Genomic DNA, 23,699 nt, shown 5'->3' on the forward strand with positions numbered 1-23,699 from the left:
CCACTCGACAACAAGCAGCCTCGGTGCACATCAGTGCACGCTACACCCTGACAACCTACAAGTGAACAGTCCAAGGGCCAAGAACCACAACTACAGCAGGCAATAACTAGCCTTCTGTTTTTTAGACTAATTTGCAGCATAATGGGTCATGGAACTAGCCTGGTCCTACTAGACTCTCGTACATTTCAAAATGTACAGAGTCTCTGGCCACTTTCCATTGTCAAGCGTTAACTTCCTTGAAGGCGAGTACTCTGTTGAAGTTTAAAACTATTGGATCTGCCCAGAGCCACTCTGGATCTGCCATAACAAATCGATAACGTTTGGTCGTGATGCATGTCTGGCTCAAACTAGTGCACGACCTCAACGTCATCGTTCTCAGCCACTCCCTCTATTAGCTAATTGGTCCTGCAGGTTTTTGCAGGAGAAAACCCACAAATATACCGCAAACCCAGACAACGCACTGAAGGGAAAATTGAGCAGAAGTACGTAGGAAGGCAGAGCCAGGCTATCATGGAACCACTTGCCAATTGAAAAAAGAAAACAAGCTTTTCCCCAGTCAGGAAAAACTTGCTAATTTGGCTCAAACTAGCGCACAACCTCAACGTCCTGCCTGTTTACACGAGCATGGTTATTTTTGACAAACTGACCTTTTCCTTCGTTTGTGCCCTTCGTTTACACGCAAACAGAGAAAAGCCTCTGAAAACTATTCTTTCTAAACTCTGGCCAGAGTGGAGATTTTGGAAAACTTTGGTTGGATGTTTGCATGTAAACTGACAGAAAACGGAGTTTTAGGCAGCCAACGTCACAGTAGGCCTATGCGCTAGAGCTCTTCAAAAGTGCAACCTATGTTTAGCCTACATTTTCATTTGGCTATGGTGATCATGGATGCATTCAAAGTAGCAGTTGCATTTATGTTGGTGTAAACTCTTTTCATTTGTTTGCAATTGCAATACAGTTTAAAAGAGAGAGGAAATTATTTGTTGCTGTTGTTGCCATTTTCGGGATTGTCCATGGACGTTTTTATTTCAATCCGATTGGAATTAATCTAATTTGAAGATTATGGCGTGCTCTTAATTCACAGATTTTTTTTTTTAGAGGGTTCGGGTGCTCTTTGGTTCAAGGTAACAACAGACTGTCAAAAAACAGAGAAATTTGCCTCTTCTAAATGTACCAGCTAAAAGAGCCCACGAGTAGCAGCATAAGACCTTTCAGGGTATAGTTACCCAAAACAGGAAGTGAATTTATCAAGGAAAAAAGGACAGAAAATTGCTTAATTCTGGGCCTGCCTCTCACAGTTGCTCTAGAAATTGGCAATTACAAGACATTGCTCTGACATTTTAAAGAAGGCCCGTTCTCTGACCTTTTGAAAAGAATAAGCCACTTGTTCTGACCTTTTCACACTTGTTTCTTTTAAAGAGACATAAGCCACTGTTCTCTAGATAATTGGCTTTTAAAGAAGAATTACAAGACCTTTTAAAGAAGAATAAGCCACTTTGTTCTGACCTTTTAAAGAAGAATAAGCCACTTGTTCTGACATTTTAAAGAGACATAAGCCACTCGTTCTGACCTTTTAAAGAAGAATAAGAAAAAAAACTGTCAGAGCTAAGACCCACTTTAGACCATGGTTTGTTACTCAATATAGTATCTCTGTCTCAAAAATGAGACAAATAATTACATCCAATTGGGATTTCAGTGATCCACTTCTTCTTTTTGCAGAGCCACCTATCACTGTGTTTAAGAAGGCACCATCCATAAAGGACAAGCTCGTAAGGAGCTACTTGCCAGGAACTAAACACAAAACATGGCTACAGAAAGAGCTAAGGGGAACCTATAAGTGGGGTTCATGCAAACACTGTGAAGGCGTCATTCAGAGTTTTATGATCTGAGAACCCAGAAAGAATATAAGACCAATGGGCTCATCAATTGCAATTCTGAATATGTGTTGTATCGCCTAAAATGCTCATGTGGATGTTTTTATGTGGACAGAACTAAAAGAAAACTAAAAGAGCGCTTTTATGAACACAAATATGAAATTAGGGTGAATAATGATGATGATTACCCCATGGCCAAACACTAGAAAGATGTACACCACAGTGACCCCTCAAGTTTAATAATTCAAGGCATTAAAATGGTAAAAAACATCAATTCGTGGGGGTGACAGATTAAAATTATTACAACGAGAAACCTTTTGGATTTGGAACTTTAAAGGAAACTTTAAAGGAACGAACACCACTAACCACTAGGTGAGTTGCACAGTTTTGAAAACGAACGTTACGGGTTGTTTTAGGACACGTTTGAGTAGCCTAGGCTACAGTATGCCTGTTGGCAGCCAGTCTGAGTAGTCAAAGGCGATTCAAAACTAATCAGAAAGGTCGAGACAGGACCAATCGTCAAAATTTCGGTGTCCACCACTCTAGTTCATCCAAAACAAACCAGAAAAGGGACTCAAAGTGCTAAATACTTAGGCTTAAATGAAGAAATAGATTCTGCACCTTTTCTATAACACTGCTTAGGTTTACACTGTTGTATCAGTTGTAATTGACCACCTGACGGCTCTCACACACAGCGTACGGTGCAATGCTGGAGACATCCCGTTCACTTTACATGGGCTTACGTCATCCGTTGCCCAACTGAATTGTGGGTCCGTCGCGTTGCTCCTGTTGCTTGCATCGAAAAGTTCAACTTTTGCTGCACCGACGAACAACAGAAGGCACCAGCCAATCAAGTTATGGTTATACTTCAAGCAATTACCTTAGCTACCGTCAGGAACACCCACTGGCATTCGTTGACGGAACGCAACTGTGCGGGAACCGTTAGACCTACTTTGTATGTGTGTATGTACATGTGCATCTATGTATATGTATTGAAATATATATGTATCTTCCTCATTGTGGTTTATGTCTTGTAATTGCCAATTATCTAGAGCTTGGAACTGTGTGAGCGGCGGGCCCAGCAATTAAGCTAGTTGAAGACCTTCAGGACTGATTGTTAGCACCTGTCCTTCTCCTTGATAAATTCACTTCCTGTTTTAACTATGCCCTGAAAGGTCTTATGCCGCTACACGTGGGCTTTTTTAACTGGTCCATTTAGGACATGTCAATGTGATTAAAGACATTTTAATTAAGGAGTGCCTTGGCCAGATATTTTTTCTCTGTTTTTTAAATTAATCTAAATAAAGATTTCAACCGAACTGTTTACATGAACGCGAAATAATCTGATTGGCGTTTAGTCTGCGTCTTTTTAGGCAAGTCCCTCCACTCGGCGGCCATATTGCAACGCTTTTTGGACCCTCATTGGGCATCCTATTCAGCAGAAATGTGCGTGCGCAAGGCTTCACGACACCAAACTCCAGTGGCAAGTTCACAACACATGATTGGCACAATGTCTTCACAACACACCATATGATTGGCTCAATGTATTCACATGTCAACATTTTTTGCCGAGGAAGGGGTGGGATATGTCTAGATTAGGGGTTCTCAATGTTTTTGGTTCCAAGGACCCTTTTTGGGGGAGAACATTTTCCGAGGACCCCCTCATAACCGTAACAATTAAGCATGCCATTTGTATTCTCTGCAGTTGTGGCCAGGTCCACTATCCCATGTTTTTTGGCAGATGTGCAACTTCGTCTTTTGTCAGTTTTGGTTTTTCCATCACTTGACAACATGGACTGACTCATTTGGTTTTTCCGTCACTTGACAACATTTTTACACATTCAACAGCTAGCTGAATGGACCACCGGAAGAAAATAGGGGAGGGTCATGTCTTTTTATTCTTTGTTGAGGGGGAGGGTCACCCAACTTTTGTATTCATGAAAACAGCAAAATTTCAAAGTGGCTTGTTTGGTGCATATTTTTCCATGTAGCTCTCAGTCTCAGTCTTCACACTTCGGGCACCCCTCTACACACAACGTTTACCCCTCATTTCCTTCTTTCTTGGTCCTACCCACTACCAGAACTAAACATGGAGAAGCTGCTTTTAGCTCATATGCCGCTAAAGCTTGGAACTGCTTACCTGAGAACACAAAAACTGCTCCAACAACAAGCTGTTTTAAAAGTAGGCTAAAGACGACCTCTTCTCCCCGCCTATGCCTAGGCCTTTCCATCCCAACATTCCTTAGAGCTCTCCCCTCCCTCGTCTATGCAAACACTTTTCTGGTTTTAGGGATTTAATGTTTTTTTTTTATGGATTTTATGGTCTTATTATTAAACATTTTTGTCTCGCCTTAGCTTTTATTGAAATATACATTTAAAACTACTATTTTTTTTTAATGTACATTTTTAGAGTATAAATGCACTTTCCCATTTTTATTTTTTTTTCTGTGTGAAGCACTTTGAATTGCCCTGGTACAAAAATGTGCTATATAAATAAATCTGCCTTGCCTTGCCTGCAGATATAAATAAATCTGCCTTGCCTTGCCTTTCCTGCAAAGTAGCCTAGAGAGTAAAATAAAGCTGTGGCTCTCGTAGAGACTCAGTGGAGACTGAGGGGCATCTAGGCACTAAGATTCCAGAGCGATTGTCATTTCTAGCGCCATACTACGTTCTCTTTTGTTCCATAGCTGTCAACATTGAACATTGAAAAATAAGGGAGATTTTCCGGGTTCTCACCCAAAATACGGGAAAATGGCAACATTCCTCCCCATTAAGGCAGTAACAGCCTACCAGTATATTAATTTGCTGTCATTCTCTCTTCTGCGCAAACAAAAATGTGTTACGTTCAAAGTAGCCTATAGTGCATAATTTTGCTTCATAAAGTTGAACAAACACATTTAGTGCAGAGTTAGTAAGTTATGGTAGACCAACTAGGAGTGAATATACAAATTGGGGAAATTCTCTCTACTCGTAGCTGAGTAGCCTGATGGTAGGCAGGTGCGCACGTACGGCCGAACACTATGCAAGCACCTATGAATCGTGGTCTCACAACAACCACGCCTCTAACTTAAATAGTTTAATCACTCTAAGTTTGCCTTCAAGCAAGCAAAACAATGATTTTAAGACATCTGATTCGCTGGAAGGGCAAGGGGGTAGCAACAGGGCAACACAGAGACAGGCCCGATGGCAGGGTTAATGTTATGAGAGTATTAAAATATAGGATATTCTACAGGAAAATATTAAAACGGCAAGACAGCGGGGGCAAAGTTAAAATACGTGATAAACCCTGAACAAGTTGGCATGTTAGGTATGTTTCGGTCCCTGTGATTATTTGTGAAATTGTGCAAGCAGCCTTTTCAATGCATTTGAGAAGGAAGGAGTGGAAGCTCCCAAATTGACACTTGTCTGAGAAATGAAGTTTTGGATAATGTTCAGCTTCGGCAGCTTTACCTATATGCTAAAATATACAATGACTGAGGAAGCAACAAAAAGCTGGCTAACATGCTAACTGGCCTTTTGGAAATGTTATGCAAAGTTGCTTAATGTGAACTTTTCTTTTGTCTCGCCGTGTGTTCCGAACTACTGACACGTTTTCCATCTTTCATTCGCATGATGCACATAGCCTATAGCATACAAATGAATTTGAAGATCATGCTAAAAGTTTGCTTATCACGGCACATGTTATCGCTAATTAAGCTGCTTTGACAGGAGGTAACGTAGGCTACTTGCATTTGTCCATGAACTGGCAGTGTGTGCAACCATGACATGCCATTTTAACATGCAATAGCTAACATCATAAGTTATGGCGAGTCTCCTGAAAATGCAATTTCAGATAGCCTACCTGCAATTAGAATTATGTCTAGAAACAAAAACTACAGGTATTCATAAATACAGTGATTTAGTTCAATTTTAAAATGTGTCTTATCAGTCGAAAATAGCATTTTAATGTTGTTGACCTGGTTTGGGCATTTTGTTTTATGAGATAAAGTGGGAGTTGTAGGCATGAATGGTATGTTTTTGAAGAGAGAAAAAAATTTGAATAAAATTAATATATAATCTAGGCCTACTTTAAGTGATTGCTTTGTTTAATAATGATTGCTATTGATATCGCGATAATATCGTTATCGTGATGTATTTTGTCATGATAATCGTATTCTGAAATGTTGATATCGTGACACCCCCTAGCTCTAGTGGGGCCTCCCCTACTCTTTGCAACCACTCACCGACCCGGCTCCTTAGGTCAGATTTGACAATGTCTTTGATGGATCCTAGTTACTGACACCAAGGTCGCTTGGGCCATGGCACACAATCGTTGACCCGCATGGCAGCGGGGTTCACTCTTTATTACGACGACCCTCTATTACGACATGCCTCTATTTAGACATGCCCCTACTCCGATTTTTTTTAGTACCGCTATTCCGACATTACCAATCCTCATTTTCAATTTATCTCTGCAGTTCCTGTATCCTATCAAATTCCAACATGCATGGATCAGCTGTAGTCATGTCATCTGCACCTGCCACGCCAGTTCCCCTCGGACATTGCCAGCGTTAGCGGACGGTGGTAGGGGGGAAGGGTCATGAGTGAAACTGAAGATGACTGGAGTTGGACTGGGTTAACTCTAGCACTGGAGAAGCTCATACGCCACCGTGTCGAAGGCTTTGTCAACATCTATGAACACTACCGCTAGCACTGCATGAAAAGTGTGATTTTCGTCGCCGTAAACGCCCGGAGATCTCCCTCATTTTCGGCAGTTGCCGACAATTTGCAACCCGAGAATGTTGCGTTTGTCTGTGCCACAAATTGTTGGAACTGTACTATGACGTATGTGGAGAGCTCGCAGAGTGTTATTGGCTCTAATTAGCATATGAATGCAGCGAAACTGTGCCAGGCCTGGCTTGAATATCCTTACTCAGTATTGGATAAAACCACTACTTTCAAACAAGAAAAATCACTCGTTATTTGGCAGCAAAACCACACCTGGCCAGGCCAGGCTTGAATTTCCTTACTCAGTATTGGATGAAACCACAACTTTCAAACAAGAAAAATCACTCGTGATTGGTTGGCAGATCTGTCACTATTGGTCACCCTGGCTCATAATAAATCTAAACCCCAATAATAATAAAATAATAATGTATATATATATTCATATTATATGTTATGCTGTATATTTATGTCATTGTTATCCTATGCTACACTATTATTACCATCAAGGACATGAATGAATTTATAGAGGAAAGGAACATTTGCCAGGAACACGTTTATGCAAAGAAAGAGCTTTATTAAGCAAACACACATGTGCAAAGCAAGGATCTGCCCACACAACATATGGGTAGCTCACGAGCAGCCCAAAAGCTACAACTCCGTGAACTGGCCGCCTCAGGGCTGTAACTGGCGGTTCTTTCTGAGGCAGGCCCGTTTTGCAGACGCCATGGTGCGTGGCTCTGTACTTGAGAGCCTCTAAACCGACTGCAGCATGGCACAGAGTTCAGAGACCTCCGGCTACGAAAGGACGGCGATTGTACAATCCATTCAGACATCCAGCCAACAACGCCGTCTTCATCAGACATCAGGTCTAAGGTGGCGAAAGTCCAAAGTCACACTCTGTCTCGATTCCAGCAGCTGTTAAAACAATTAATAAAGACAATCAGTACTGTGCGATGCACTGCGTATGGACACGACACATCTATCAATGCACCTGGAAAATAGTCACCAAAAAAAAAGTTACCCTCTTTCTTCTCGATCGACTCAAAAAATAAAAAAATACACTTTAATAAAGCAACTTACACTGGTTCTGCTCACTTGTTCTTTTGCAAGGCTACTCTTAGCTTTGGTTTTAGGCTAGGGTAGGCTACTTTTAGCTTAGCTAGCAGTCATCGAACATATTCTTACCGCAAGCTTGGGATCGTGCACCCGTCTTCGCCAACCGGTCCTCTATGGACAGCAACCTGGAGTTTACCGAATTGCTTGAATGACTTGCAGACAGCTCCGAGCAAAGAGGAGGTCACGGCCCCATTAAGCAGTCCCTCCAGGAATTCGCAATGTTGCGATCGCAACAATTAACGCAAATTCAGCAAATCCTTGTGAATTCTGGGCGACCTCGCAATTTTGTCCAAACACTGCAACTTTTTCGCAAATTTGACCAATCATCATGGTTTCCCATGAAATTTCACCTACCACAACAGCCCTCGGCGCCAAAATATTGACTCAGATGCCACACTCACTTCTGCAAACACCAAGACTATAATACTCCTCTGCAGTTTTGATGACAATAAATAGAAGGCTAACGTTAATTATCTTTTTACTTGCATCTGTCATCTCAACCTTTAAGTTAATTAAACTTGGTTTACTGATAGTAGGCTACAAAACCCATCCTGGAGATGTCCTTTTACACCTGGAGATGTTTCCTTGTGGGTCAGTTTGTGTAGTGCAGTGCTACCAAAATGAAATTAATAACATTGTAAGACATTTAGCTCTTCTTGATCCAAGAATGATTTCATACGAGTTATTTTTTAACATTTATTTTAACTAATGACATAGAAAACATCCCGAATTCTATCCACATATCGTAATGCACTATGCAAAAAGTTTTTTCCAGTCGTAGCCGAACACAGTGTTCCAATCCACTTAGATATGTTATTACGCTACTCTCACGTCCTTAAAGTGGCAGGCAGTCAATTAGACTTACACACCACCAATGTAATAACATTAAAGAAAAGTGTAGTCAAATAGTTTAAATCAATATAAAATTACTAGATACTTAGTTGGCTATTAGTAATTATGCAAGTCACAGAATATGAATTATTAAAAAGATATGAACTTAATATGAATTACAACATATATGAATGTATTGAAACATATGACATTATGCCATCTCTTTAGGGGGCTGTCTTTTTTGGACAGTTCTACAAATGGTTACACTGCTTTGTGAATTACCCCAGTCGATGTATTTACACAAATAAAGTAGGCCTACTTTGATTTTCTGTAACCCTTATTTACCTTTACTTATCCTTTTTAATAAGCATCAAGATGATCCGTGTAATTTTGGTCTTACTAACCTTAATTACCCTCGATTAAAAAATAATAATAAAAAAAAATGGCAACTATTTTTGCAATTTTCACTTCCTCTCACATTTTCTTCAAAAAAAACAGCTAAGAACACCGCAACTTCCATCGCAATTTTTTAGAAAAGTTGTCGGAAATCAGGAATTTTAGATCGCAACAATCTCAAAAAATCCTTGCGAAATCCTGGAGGGACTGATTAAGAGGCAAAGTTAGTCTGTGAAAACAAAATGTAGGCTACAGTTAAGATCGGTATCTATTAACGTTGCCTATCTAGTTCCTTATAGCCTACAGCAGAATGAAAGCATAGTCTATTCTTTAAATCTTACCATTGCTCCAGTAGCGCCTACGTGTCTCCGAGTGAACTCTGGTAGGCTACGACTGGCTAGTGTTGTCACGATACCAAAATTATGACTTCGATCACGATACCTGCCATAAATATCACGATTTCGATACTGAAACGATACTACGGGCGAAATCCTAAGATATCTGGAAAAGAAAGGACTCATACCTCCTCCAAGTGTATTGAGTCATTTGTGTTGAATTCGGTGCACTTTTGTAGTGTGCAGGTCAATTCTGGGTTCTAAACTTCCTACATTATTATTATTTTTGTAGTCAGTAAAATAGTAGGCCTACTTTGTGTGATTAAGTCCTTTATTTTTTGTTATAGTTCATTTACATTGTGTTGTGTTTTGCCAATAAAGTAGCTTTAAATAGCCAAACTAGGCTAGATCAAGGTCGAGATCAGTGTTGAAATTACTGCATGCAAATCACTGAATGCTATGCAGAGGGGCCTAATCTTTAGGCCATCTGATGTACAGTATAGGCTTCCCTTGGCCTTCCCGTGTTAATGGGATTTCTTTGACAGTTGCAAAGGGAAAATGTGAGAATAGTCTTCTTTGCGCCCAGTGTACAAGTACGACGTTCCAACCACTCAGGTCTTTGTCAGATTGGCCTACAGCATTACCTGTTGCAATATGTCTGTGTGCATTCCTACATTAGCCTATGTCTATTTCGTTTAATAACATGATTTGCTACCACGTAACAATAAGCCGCTATTATTATTAGGACTCAACACGTTTTGGTAGTATTATATGTTGTGGGCTTTAATTAGCGCATTTCGGGTATCCTATCCTACATCTGGATAATACTTATTGAACAAATTGCATTGCATTGTCTACATGCCATGACAAATATTACCAGTAGTACTGACCGAACATGAAATAGATTTTTTACAAGTTATGGTAACGTTATTCTCGCGTGAACATTGCGCTTTCATCACGGTAGCACCCTATGATTACAGCTTGTTATGTCTCGTCAAAATTAATTGATGAAGGAAGGTTCGCTTTATCCCAGAGAACCATACTCGTTTCACTTAGGCTAGACTAAAACAGAAGAGAAAAACTTGCCACTAACCATGTAGTCGTGTTTTCTATAGCATATTCGTTAACCTGTCGTTCTTTGAACAAAAATGTTGGGATATGTCTGCGAGGTGTTTAGCCAAGTTCGGGCCTCTGTGTACCTGATGGTTTGACTTCACTATTCGCGATGTATCCGAAATAGTTGCAGATTTCACTTCACCTTTTGTTTTCTCCAAAAGGCCGAGGACGGTCGGCAAAGAACTACTGTATGTTGACGTTGGCTGCGCACTCACTCAGAGCTGCCTGCTTGACACGCCCACTTGCCTAGATGCGTGCAAGGAGCAGTGATAGCAGCAGTTCATGCAGACACAGAACATTAATTTGAATAAAGTATCGATTCTAAAAACGTTGGAAATCGTATCGTTTTTTGCGTGAAGGCATCGTGATACCTTTTTAGTATCGATACACCGTGCAACACTACGGCTGGCTACCACGGCTCTGATTTCCCGACAGCAGATGTCCATTTTCCTGGCGAGACAAGTAACCACTCATCTGGCACTAGATCCAACGCTCACCATTCTTCCAAGCAAAAGGAAGTGCTTGTTTAAAGGTCCCCTCTTCTAGAAGGAATGAGCACCGACTATCACGGGCGCGTTGTTTATGATTCACATCCACATACAGCCAAGTAACGTGAAGTAGTAGCCTAATCAAACTAAAGGCTAGCCAGGGTACCCGCGGAGTCTTAAAAGTATTAAATTTCATTTTCCTAAATTAAGGCCTTAAAAAGTATTGAATTTTTTCTGGAATTTTTTCACGGAGGTCTTAATTTTTCAAATGATCAGTAGATTTAGTCTAATATCCTCCGTGAGCGTAAATCACAAGGATTAAAGTTCTCCGTCGTCACGGATTTTCAAATCAATTTGATTTTAGAAATTTCATATTTGAGATCGATGCAGATCCGGTGAGAAAAAAAAATAGGAGGGGGGGTCTATCACCTTTTCTTTTCCTTTTTTTAAAACTACAAATATTAGGTCCGATGAATGAATGTGAGTGTTCTTGAGAACTTTCTGTGTCTCAATCAGAGATCGCTCAAGAAGATACGTCAGCCATGAGTTTCGCTTTGTTTATGTTGTAGCTACACGCTTGTCTCATTGGCCTGGGGCAGTTGCTTAAAAAAAAAGAACACGTCTGGGGGACATACTAAAAGTTGGATTATAGTGGCAAAATCGAGACAGCTGATGAGGTTGCCCAATCCGTTTAACTTTTTTGGATATGCTATTGTGAGCTCTATGTGCGAACTCGGAGCCAGTGTTCTTTCCATGCATCAATGTAGACAATTTCTTACTATCGCAAACTCTTGTCAGGGGAGGTCATTCATTTTGGGTGTCACCTATGACTTGAACAGATAGCCTGCTATGCCACCCGATGTACTATTATTGTTACAGTTTTTAATCAATGGAACTAACATTATGTGTAAAGTGACCCAATATAAACCGTAGCCTATGCCTCCCGTCTGTTATGACATGTACAACAATGTTTTTCACAATTTGTGACGGAAGGTTTTGACTGAGCGTGTTCACTTCAGAGCGTGAACAGTTCGCGACATTATTATTTTATGTTGAGTAAGGGGGGTCAGTCTTTTATGACGCAGACAGCCTTGTAGCCTATTTTGCTTAGGCCTCTTACGACAGTAGGTTGTGAGCGTATGCTGACAAAAAATAACCATGCAATTAAAATAGTCAACTTAAAACTTTGCTATTATTAATGTATAGCACAAAACCATAACCAGTAGGCCTACCAGAACCTCGCATATTAGCGTCATGATTTGTGTACGTTTATCTATGCTGACCGTTTTGCGCTAAAGTAGGCTACGCATGTTCTTTCATAGCGCAACACGACCTGTCCCTCACCATATCGCAACCTCTTGTCAAGCTTATACAATCTGTTGCTGAAGACAAAAGCGCCCTCTCCAGATTGTCGTTATCAGATGCGCAGACCTGTTGCATGAGCACACACAGTATTGCTGCTCATTGGAAAACTGAGTTGTCTGTAAAACTCAAAATTACCATGTTTTCATTAAATGCGGATGAGGCAACAAATGGAAATATGAACAATATCTAGACTGTTCTGATTTGTTACTTTGATGAGGAAATGTGAAGTCTTGCAAACTTTGATTTTATAGATTTTACTTGGTGTTGAATTGCATATTAACAAGAAAAAAAATCTCCCCTTTAAATACTTTTGGCCTGAAGTAATTAAATAAGAGTGTAAGTTAAAGCCTTGCTACAATATTACTGCAGTAGAAAAGAACAGCAATGGCTAATCAGCAATGGTCCAGGATGGTATTGAAATATTGTTTTGTTCATCAGGAAAACTCAATCTCAATCAAGAACACTCTCAATTCGCCTTATTCACATGGCGGCTAAAACGAGGCTACAGGGTACATAAACCATAGGATTGTTATGTTCTATGCATTCACCTGTAGGTGGCATTAATTATATAGTAACTTAAGAGTACCCTGTAGCCTCGTTTTGGTGTTTATTTGGTGCTTCACTTTGCTGTTTGCATCTTTTAATTAAAAACCAATAGGTCGCGACCGCAAAAGGGGTGCTATCTCTATAGGTAGATATGAACAATGTATGACTTATGGCCTGAAAAAAGTTTTTTTTTTTTCACTTTAATCCCTGAAATCAACTAGGTTCTATTCCGTGTAAATTTTTCCATGAAGCAGGACATTCAGGGGCCGTTTATACGAGAACGATTGCGAAGGAAGACGACAAAATATTTTATCATAAGTGCCTTTCGTTTACACGGAGACCTCGCCATCGGGGCTTGAAGATGCAAAATCTGAAGACTCCTTCCAGAGTGTAGAGTTTTGAAGACGCGACCGGGTTGCGTCTCCGCCTAAGCGGCTAAACCAAAGATCCTTGATTACCTCTCTGGCTAAACTGTCAAATTAGAATGACTGCGTGTGACGTACCGGGGTTCTATCACACCACCACCTAGCGGTCTGGAATGCATATCCAATCGAATATCACATACTCTTGCGTCTTCATATAAACAAAGATTTCCCCTGAGAATGCTCGTCTAAACGCGAATAAAAAAGACGAGACGCCACTTCAGCGTCTTCTCTTTTCATCATCACCGTATAAACGTAGCCTCATTCACGTTACTACCGCGACAAATTTTTGCGTTGCCACTGCACTGCTGTCATGTTCATGTTGGCATGTTCAAACACTTGTAAATAGTAATTATTTGAGGTTTAATCTTACCTTTAATATTATTTATTCTATCCGAATGGGTGCGATTTAGGTATTAAATTTCATCTGAAATGGTATTAAAAAGGTCTTAAAAAGTCTTAAATTTAGGTCTGACAATTCTGGGGGTACCCTGGCTAGCCTTTCTGTTCTGAATTTGCTACCGCACACTGACTGTTGTTTATCCTATCGGCTGTTCTGGTGAGAGGAAGTGTCTCCCCTGCTGGCGTGAGGGCGTAACGGTTGAAGTGAAGTTCTCTCTGCTGTGGTGTATAGACTGAGAATGTTTTGGACTGTGTAAATAGTCTACTACCAGGGAAATATATATATTACATTACATTTGGCTGATGCATTTTTAGCCAAAGCGACTTACATATGTCAACTATATTACAAGGGATTACATTGTCCCCGGAGCAACTTGGGGTTAAGTGCCTTGCTCTTATATAAATAGATAGGCTAAGATATTTCCATTCAACAAAAAATATATGCAGTTCTGCAGATATTTTTGTTGAATGAAGATAGTGATAAAAACAATCATTTATATATTTGCCTCTGAAATTCTCATTGTGTTGGTGTGAAGGGAAAATCTGAATCTAAACTTGAATCTATCGACTGTTTTAAGTCAGGTTACATTATTTGGAGCTTGCAGGGAAAAGACATGTCATACCCAGCATTATTTCTGCCTGTTGAGCGTATTGCTGGGAGTTGTGTGGTTAACACGTCCACTGTTTAAGCAAGACCAAAGGTCACAGTCATGCCAGCATGCACAGTTCACTTCCCCTGCTACCCTGATTTGCATTTGCATAGCTCACAGCATTTTCATTTACATGTTAAAGCCTCCCCTAGAATTAGGAGGAGGCCAATTCATGGCCGTTTTCGGCTTTGCTTGAAAACTGCCGCGACCAGCCATTAAACTGAGCTTCCACTACAATCTACAGTGCCGCATACTGACGAAAATCACACTTTTCATGCAGTGTAATAAATAAAGAATCTTCTGATTTCCACAATTGTTTGAAATTACTACAAAGTAAAGTAGCATCTAAGATAACCCTCCACATTGTGCTAGGCCCAAATATTGGTTATTCATTCAAGGCATAAACAGCTTGGACTAGCCGATGACTGTGCCTTATTGAAACAGAACAATCACAGAAGTAACAGTCAGTGAGAACAAAATGAGAAGCTGGACATGTGATGTTTCTCTGACCGCCCAAAGTTATCCAGAAATTAGAGGCTTGGTGTGATGTTTTGTTCCTCTGACAAATCTACAATATCCTCAGAGGTCTCCATCCAAGGATGCAGCAAGATGTCTTTTAAACTTGGTCTGTCTTCTGGGCTATATGATAGGCACCATAGAATTAATGGCTGGCACTCTGGAAAAGCAAGAGGGGAACTTCGGGTTAGAGTCATGCAAATGACAGACAGGGTTAGTACATCATGTGGCAGCAGGAATGTTTTTTATATTCCTTACAGCACTCCAGGCCAAGAAGACTTTTGAGATGCGTTTAGTGAAACTGAGATCTGCACAATCTCTGTCCCTTTCAAAAGGGATGTCGCCACAGACCATGTCAAAGAGGAGTACTCAAGTGACCACACAGTGAGAGGCCTGGCATGTAGCTCTGGTGCAGGATCCACTCAGGAGGGCTGTAGACTCTTGTACCTGCAACAAAAGAGCAAATGAAGGTACATTTGTTAGCAATGCAGTGCTAGTTGTGTCTTTTATGCTCAAGTGAGATCTGACATGCGGTTGCTGATGTTTTGAAGTTTAATATACCTTCAAAATCTATGTATTCACTTTCTTTGATGAGAGCACCAGATCCAAAGTCAACGATTTTGATGTTTCCAGTGCGGGTGTCCACAAGTACATTCTCATCTTTTATGTCCCTGTGAACAATCCCCCGGGATTCACAGAACTGCAGGGCTTCCACTATCTGTCTCAGAAACCTGCAAAAACATGCCACCAATGTCAGACCATGTTATTGACTTCCAAATAAAAAAAAAGTCCAACCCATGTAGTGTTCTCCTTTCTCTGTTGCAACTCTTCACCAGGCTCTGTTATGTTTTGAAAACTAGCATTAAACTGGATTCGATCCCGCAAAAAGTAACACACGCGTGACTCTCTCCAGCCTGATTCCCTACTCTTTGAGCCAACTAATATGTTACGCAATACAAGTAACTATTGTAGGCTACCATCAATTAATAACGTAGGCAACACCCAGGTAACATGTTGTCCAGGCTGAAACAAGTGGTTGCACTTCACAGTCGTCAGTGCACTTCTTTCTATCTGCTTAACTTTTGTGAGTTGCGACCACCTAGGCCATGTTATAGACGTTCTATGAGGTACCAGTGTTTAGCTGTGTCACAAAACAATAAGACAGACTACTTTTAAAATGATATTCAGGGCTATATACATTTTAAACATTCGGGGCTGAAGACCCGACAAAGCCTTGCGTTAATTCTTCAGGTGGGAAGTGTCAGGAATTTTCATACGAGAGATGCTCTGGTGGTTATATGGAGTAGGGGATTGACAGCAACATATCCAATCACATTATGAGAGAAGCTGAATTTAACATTAACTGTGATGTTTGATTTTAAATTAATGTAAATTTAGCCGGGACTGTAAGCTGGTACACGTGGGGGCTCGAGCGACGGAGCATCCACGGTATCGGCGCCTATGACAAGCGTATCTCGCGGTTGCATCCATTACAAACAAACATGCAATGTGAACGTCTGGGGGGAGCACTAAATGCTCTACTAAATAAGCATGAAGTCAAGCCTTTAAATGAAAAACACTCTTTAATAAAAAAAAAAAAATAAACGCTAATGAAGTAAACTCGTGACCATCAAAAATCATTTATCGCCTGTAACTCTGTGATAACAGGACGTAACAGGAAGGCATTTGGCTGAGCAACGGAGGTTAATATGCTCTATATTTTGTCCAAATGATGTCCATCATCGTTGCACTCGGAGAAAACTAGAATGTTTAATTTGTCCTGCATTTCTTCTACGGCTGCAAACGGGATGCACTCGCAGTTAATCAAATATTTTTTTATTAGGGCAGGGCAGGCATATTTCTGGCTATTAAATTATTTCTAAACCAGTCTGCTAAAGTCTGTAGTGAAGTCTGTGTAGGGTTTTCCAGGCTCCATTTCTTTTTACGAGACACCCTGCTCACTTGAGACATCTGCCGGTTGTTTGGGTTGTTGCAGCGCCACTGGAAAAATACATATTAAAAGTCGCGTGATCCCGCGCACGGACTGAGGGAAGCTGGCCAAGTCGAAGCACTGCCCACTGTAGGCTACAACAACATCTATCTCGAGAGAAGGAACAGCCAATCCGCACCAACATGTCAGTGCAGGCCAGCCATCCCCCCTCATGATGGGATGTTGAGACAGCTTTGGTCGTCGGACGGCATGAACAAGAACTGATTTACTGACCACCCAACCACCAGCCACGCCCCAACCCCGGGAGGCCACAGAATCATCAGGGAGTTACCTTGGCTTGTCCGCTTGTCCTTCCGTTTCATCTCCCTGTAACCCCATAGGGGCTATACCGGGGAGTCTTGGCCAGAGTTAGGGCTGGTGGGACCTGCGTTGCGATAAAACGCCCCCAGCATCCCGAAGGATCTCCGGAGTGTCCCCTCACACAGCCTTGTCGCCACTGCCCTGCACCGAGCTTTTCCGCACCCAAGTCTTTTTAGGAGTTTATAGTTGGCAGACAACTATCGACCCCTTGCTCCAATCACGAAGCCAAATGTGACTACGTTGCGCACATCCAGGTCAGTCCGCACTGCCTGGGCGGCCGAGATATACTTATTCGCTTTGGCCCGACTGGTGACCGACAGCGAATCGTCCCTGACCTCATACCTCACTGTCACATCAACTACCAGGGCAGTACCTCCTTTGCAGAACACAAGGTCAGGTCTCATCGCCCGTCCGGAGGATAGGCTAAAAGACCTTTCCGAGTGTACCCGCCAGCCAAGGTCTGCCCCCAGCTTGGCGAGTCGGTCCCGCACCCAGTTGTACAGAGCAGCATATCCCAAGTATATGAGAACAGGATTCCAGTCGTGCGTGACGGGCTCGGCAGGTGGCGTTGCTTTTCCCTAGCCCCGTCGTAAAGAACTCACGAGTAGGGTATACCTGGGCGCGAAGCTGGAGTGCACTCCCAAACAACTTACGTGGCTTACCCGCAGGCTGCAACCATGTATTTGCTTCCCTGGATCCCCTGAAGCCGGAAATGCCAGCACCTTGAACCTCCTGCACCGTCCAATTCCTGACCTCATCTTCCCGCTAGTCGCAGGGAGCCCTCCATTGGATCTTAGTTGCTGTTGGAGGGGTGGTGTTCGAAATGGATTCACCACTGGTAGAGTCATCAGTCGGGTCGGGGTACTGCCACAGAATGGGGGCCTCCATCCTGTGTCCACCTGCAGCTGACCATTGGTCTATGAACCCTTTATAGCTGATCAATTCCGTTTGTCTTGTGACAGGGTCCTCTGACTGCAAAAGCCCAAGTATTCGTTTACACTGTGCAGTAGGGATTGTCACGGCCAACTTCTGTAAACCTAGGCCACCATCTCTACACCTTGAGTATAGTAGCCCATTGCAGGTGGACTGCGGCAGACCCAACCATTGCTTGACGCTCACCCGGATCAAACGATCCATCTCTGCCAGTAGCACATTCCCAAAATTGCAGTGGTCGAGCGGGTAGGTGAGCCTAGGAAGAACGAATCGCATTAAGAGCCAGACCTTCTGAGACGGCTCAAGTGGGGCCGCCCCCACTCGCTGCAGCCACTCAGAAATCTTGGCTCTCATCCTAGGTTTCACAATGCCTTTGCCGGGTCCCAATTCTACTCCCAAGTACTTTGCAGTACTTCTAACCGACACCATGGTCAATTGGTCGCCTCCCACAGGCCATGGCTTACACTCATTAACCCGCATTGCGGATCTCCTGTGGCCTGGAGTCATCAGGAATCCTTGGCATTTCTTGGGCTGCACCTTAAGACCAGTCAACTCACAGAACAATTGAAGGATCTGTAGGTTGTGGGCCATGTTGTCCCACGAGTCACTGAAGATGACTAGGTCATCAGCAAACGCAAGCGAAGTCAGACTCACGTTAGCGATTTCCACCCCACGTCCGACCGTCTCCAGGGCACCGATCAGGGGGTCAATTGCCAGGTTGAAGAGCAGAGGTGACAACGGGTCGCCCTGGCGAACGCCCCGTGTCGTGGCGATGGGCTCAGAGAGTTGCCCCTGTAGCGAAATACGGGTTGTCGTACCTGCGTAGGACTGTCGCAGGGCCTCCACCATATGCACATCTAGGCCCCGGTGATGCAACACCTCAAAGAGATGTTCATGCGCTACGGTATCAAAGGCTTTCGCTACATCAATGAACAATACCGCTAGTGTCTTCCTCTCACGGTTGAAACTCTTCACCAGGCTCTGGAGAATGTGGAGGTTCTCTGAGCACCCGGGAGCACTTATAAAGCCCCTCTGTCTCGTGTTGATCAGACACGCCTCTTTAAGCCGTCCGTGTAGAAGCTTAGAATAGAGGCGGAGCAATATGGAGCCAATCATAACTGGTCTCCAGTTCCCCGGGTCTGATACTGCGGCAGGGTCAGATGACTTGGGCAGTAGTACTGTTCTAGCAGATTTGATGGCGTTGGGGACGTACCCAACAGTCAACCAGCTGTTGAACAGCAGGCAAAGCTCATCACCAGACGGGTCCCATGCCACTATTAACACCTCTGTGACACACAAGGGCACTCCTCATTGCCACAATGTGCTGCTTCGTTTTCCTGGGGAGCAACAAGACGAGGACAAGAGTCTGTGTCTACACTGCAAAAAATGAAATCTAACCAAGTGTTAACAAGAGTCTGTGTCTACCCAGAGTCCTGGCAAGTACAGCCTCAGTACTTGAAGCTCGTTTCGCAGACCAAGAAGGCCATGCTATGCCAGGTCCTCCACCTCACTGGGGTCGAGAAAAGCTCGCCAGTGGCAGCCCTGTTTGGGGAGGGTGTTGCGCCCACTGCAAGGTCCCCCATGACCTCGCGACAGACTAGTAAGTGGGCATCTTACCCCTTAATAAGTATCCCAACCGCTCTTGCACCTAGAGCAGCGGGCCACAAAATCCCCTTCCAGGGTGTTTGTGTTTAGCATGCCACCGGGCTGCTTCCAGGGACCGCAGTTCCTCAGAGCACAGACTGCAAGTCTGACTCTGGAAGGGCAGGTTCACATTATTGCCTTAGGCGGCTGACCTCGCCATTTGGCACACACAAAGGTGATCGGCTTAGTGGGCATGGAAGCCTCCACCACTCTTGCGCCCCCGTGCTGGGCGCATGCGCCAGGCACATAAAGTTTTGGGGTCTTGGTACAGTGTGGCAGCACTCACACCAACGCAGGTGGTGGCCACCCAGCAGAATTTGAACTGAGTGGTGGTCAGGGTTCTTGGCTGGTGTTGCATAAGGCTTTAAATTAACACCCGCTAAATGTGGGTTAAAATTGATTTTGGCGAGTGTTGCATGAGGCATTACATGCATGATACATAAGGCTCTGTTCTCTGTCATTTATCCCCCTGGCAGTACTTCCTACATTTCCCATGAACACTGTGCCGTAATGCTATTTACGGCACGTTTCATACGCCCATTGGCTGCGCGTAGTTTGCAGTGAAACCAGCGCAGCCAGGTAGTCTAGCAACTACCTGGGCCAATCACATTGTGTATAGAGTCTACAACAACTTTCTGTTCTTTTTTATGCAGCAGTGCGCTGGGAGGGCAGGTTGACCACCAAGGATGCTAGGCGGTGACAAGTTTGTCAGTAAAGCTGGCTCAGTGTTACCCACTGAAAACTGTGGTGGAGAGGAGTACATTGAGCAGATTGAATGCTATAATGGCCAACAACACAGGGATGTAAACACGGTGCTTTTCGGCACCTCCTGCTTTTTTCACGTCAGTTTGGGTGACTTGTGTGAATCGTTTAGATCCGAAGAGTTATTTTTTTTAGGGGGAGGGAGGGAGGTATGATCATCAGGGATGCTTTCCGGCAACTAGTTTTTTTTTCACGTCATCTACCAGAGTAGTTCTTAACCTATTCCTTAACCTCTTTCTTAACGTTATGGCACGATTCCCGACACGTTCGTATGCTAAGTATATCTTCTGTAAGTCACACTTTAGTAAGGTTGGTCGGACGCTAGTCACCGCCACTGTGCAGCAGTCTTTAGAAATCAGCGCAGCACAGTACAAGTCAAACTATAGTACAGTATGTTGATGATGTTGTGGCTCAACGATGATTTTATGTTATGGAAATTTTAAGACTAATAATAAAATATGTTCGCAATGGGTGCAGGCCTATCAGGCCTATTTATGAAGTTTGCTTTATTTGGTATCAGAACTAATATGGTGGTAATTAGCCTAGGCTATTTCGTAATGTCATTAAAGCGTTCAAATTGGCAATCACTTTTGATAATTAAAAGCTGGCAAAGAATTTGCCTCTAAATGGCTAAGATCTTTAAATGGGTAAGCATGGTGGTGTCCAGTAAGCGACCAACTAGGCCTATGGCAGCGGTCAAACGTGTCCTTGTATTGAATCAAAAATGGCGCCGGCCGCAGCCGTGTAGACCATGTCGCACCATAGCTCTTTTTTGTTGCTGTTGCACAAGTTATTCCGAAAGCTGGAAAACAGTGTCACCTTGTGCAAACTCACCTCGTCCAGCAAAACTTCAAATTCCTCTGACGAGAAGCTTGGTGTCCTTTTTTTACGTTGTTTCCCCACCATACTGTATCTAAATGTCTCTCTGTTCATTGTAGATAGGTTGCTTTTTATTGAAAACATTAACCAATGGCAATCAATACCGCATTAAACAGAAGTAACTGCAGCTGCTTGCCAATCAATTCTAATTGTAAGGTACCTTACCATTAATATAAAAGTGTATTACATAATTTATAGAAGTCGTTAAACCCATGTCAAGAAGCAGCACAAGTGGCACAATGGGATAAGGAGGGTGGATGATTAGCGAGGGATAGACCTACCCGGTTAGTCTACCCGTCACAACATATTGTGTGAACATATTACTGACAATTTGATAATTAAGTTAATAGTTTACAGTGTTTCCCCTACAATGTATTCATTAGCGGCGCAGCGCCGCTCCTGGAATTCAAGCGCGACTGCAAAAAAAGTTGCCTAATTAAAAAATAAAAAAATAAAAATAAAACACGCAAGTGAACTTCAGGAACAGCTGCCGTTCGTTCAGGTTTGATGTCAACAAATAATAGTTGGCTAATGTTGAAGGCGCAGTCAGTGATTTCACAGGTGTTTATGTTTAAGTTTATTAGCAGACGCAATTTTGTGCAAAAAAACAAAGCCTACATTATGTTAACCAAGGAACCAAATTAAACACGCCAGCGAGATAGCTCGCCCAAGTAGCCTATTCCCAGATAAATTCCACGCATTGTTTCAATTTTGTTTGTTGTACAGGCAATGCTTTCAAGCCCTGTGTTGCTAACATACCCAGGCCCACTTCCCCGATAACGACGGAGACACGCTCTTAAGAGGGTTTTCTACGATTCATGTTACGATCGTTCGTTTGGTTTTTCCGACTGTTTCCCGAACATGCTCGTAGCGTGAACGGTGATGTCAACGATGGAAACGATTTGACGGTGATGTCAAGTGACTGCACGTCACAGCTATAGGCCTACCATTTAAACTTCGGATCAACACATTAATTCACATCAATACGAAAATAGAAACACTTTGACATCTGCATGTAAGCATCCCAAGTAGGTTATATACCACACAGAGACATAAATAATTGTAATTATTTTAAGATTAGATTGTTGCACCATGCAATAATTTTTCGCGGTGTCACTTAAGAACACGTTTGAAGATAAGAAAGAAGTCGAGTAAGAAAGAGAGGAAATGTGTAGGCTTAGATTTTGATGCAGTAGGCTACAGACTAAACCTCATGTTGCTTTCTCTGCTTTTTACCTCATAGGCCTTATAAAATATTCACTTAGCAAAGATAATGTCAAACTATTCTGGCAACGTCTTGTTTCATAACTTGATTGCATTTTTGTTATTTTGCCGCTAAAATCTGATTCATCACAGGTAAACACAATAAAGAATGGGAACGTAAATTGGATTATGTATTCTAAGTTGTAATTCCTCTGTATGTCCTGTTGGTGACCTCAGTGAGAAGTACTGTTAAGACGCTCTTAGCCGGTAACGAGTACTCTGGAGCACTCGTAGATCTACGAGTGTTTTCACGATGCTCTTAAGCTCACGATGGTTTGGGAAACAGTCGGCAAATCTTAAGACGTTCAGAAGAGGGACTTTACGACGCTCTTAGGCTTAAGATGCTTTCGGGGAAGTGGGCCCTAGGCTGTGAAACTAAGGTATTGGTGGGTTTAATTGAATTTCAGTAATAGGATACGCAACCATTTACATCTGGAGATAGTTTGTAATTCCTGTAGAGCTCACCAGAATTATAGAAATGATACAAGACACTTATCTCCTATAATCCAAGATAGAATTTCCTCGAGTTTTTGAGCATTTATTTTACCAAATGACATGGAAAACATAATTAATTTCATCCACATATTCTTATGCACCATGCACAACAACACTACTAAGTTAGCTTAAAACCATGAGAATCAAGCAAGCCTCTCGGCCGTCACGGCATTAAAGTGACAGGCACTCAATTCGACTTGCACAGCAACAATACAGTGTAATGACATGAAAGAGAAGTCTATATAGTTTATACATTGCTGTGCCAAAGTTAAGACACCCATGCTGAAATTGACTAAAGGGAGGAATAAAAAAACATGTTTTGCCTTTTGTCTTAATGCCTTAATTAAAAAAAATAATAGGACATCAATTATTTTTTAATGTATCATGTATCGTAAATAAATAAATGTTATTATATAAATAAATGTCTTAACTTATGCACAGCACTGTATATTCTAAATACTAATAGTTTGTACAGTGGCCTACTAATAGTTTGTACAGTGGCCTACTAATAATGCAAATGAAAAAGGTAAAGGAAAAACATGAATAATCCTGTTCAAGTCCTGCAATAATCATGCTTTGTAAATGTTTGTGTTGATAGTTATGTCATAATTTGTAACTCAATCTGTCCATTTCTTTCACAAAATCCACTAG

The 23,699-nt window shown here is 42.3% G+C and overlaps 1 pseudogene; it reads right to left on the minus strand.

Annotated features, from left to right (window-relative positions):
• Positions 1–14,775: 14,775 nt before the first annotated feature.
• Positions 14,776–17,090, minus strand: LOC125286154 (annotated as a pseudogene).
• Between the last annotated feature and the right edge of the window lie 6,609 nt (positions 17,091–23,699).

The sequence above is a fragment of the Alosa alosa genome, chromosome 21 (genome assembly GCF_017589495.1).
Source record: "Alosa alosa isolate M-15738 ecotype Scorff River chromosome 21, AALO_Geno_1.1, whole genome shotgun sequence".
Classification (NCBI taxonomy): Eukaryota; Metazoa; Chordata; class Actinopteri; order Clupeiformes; family Clupeidae; genus Alosa; species Alosa alosa.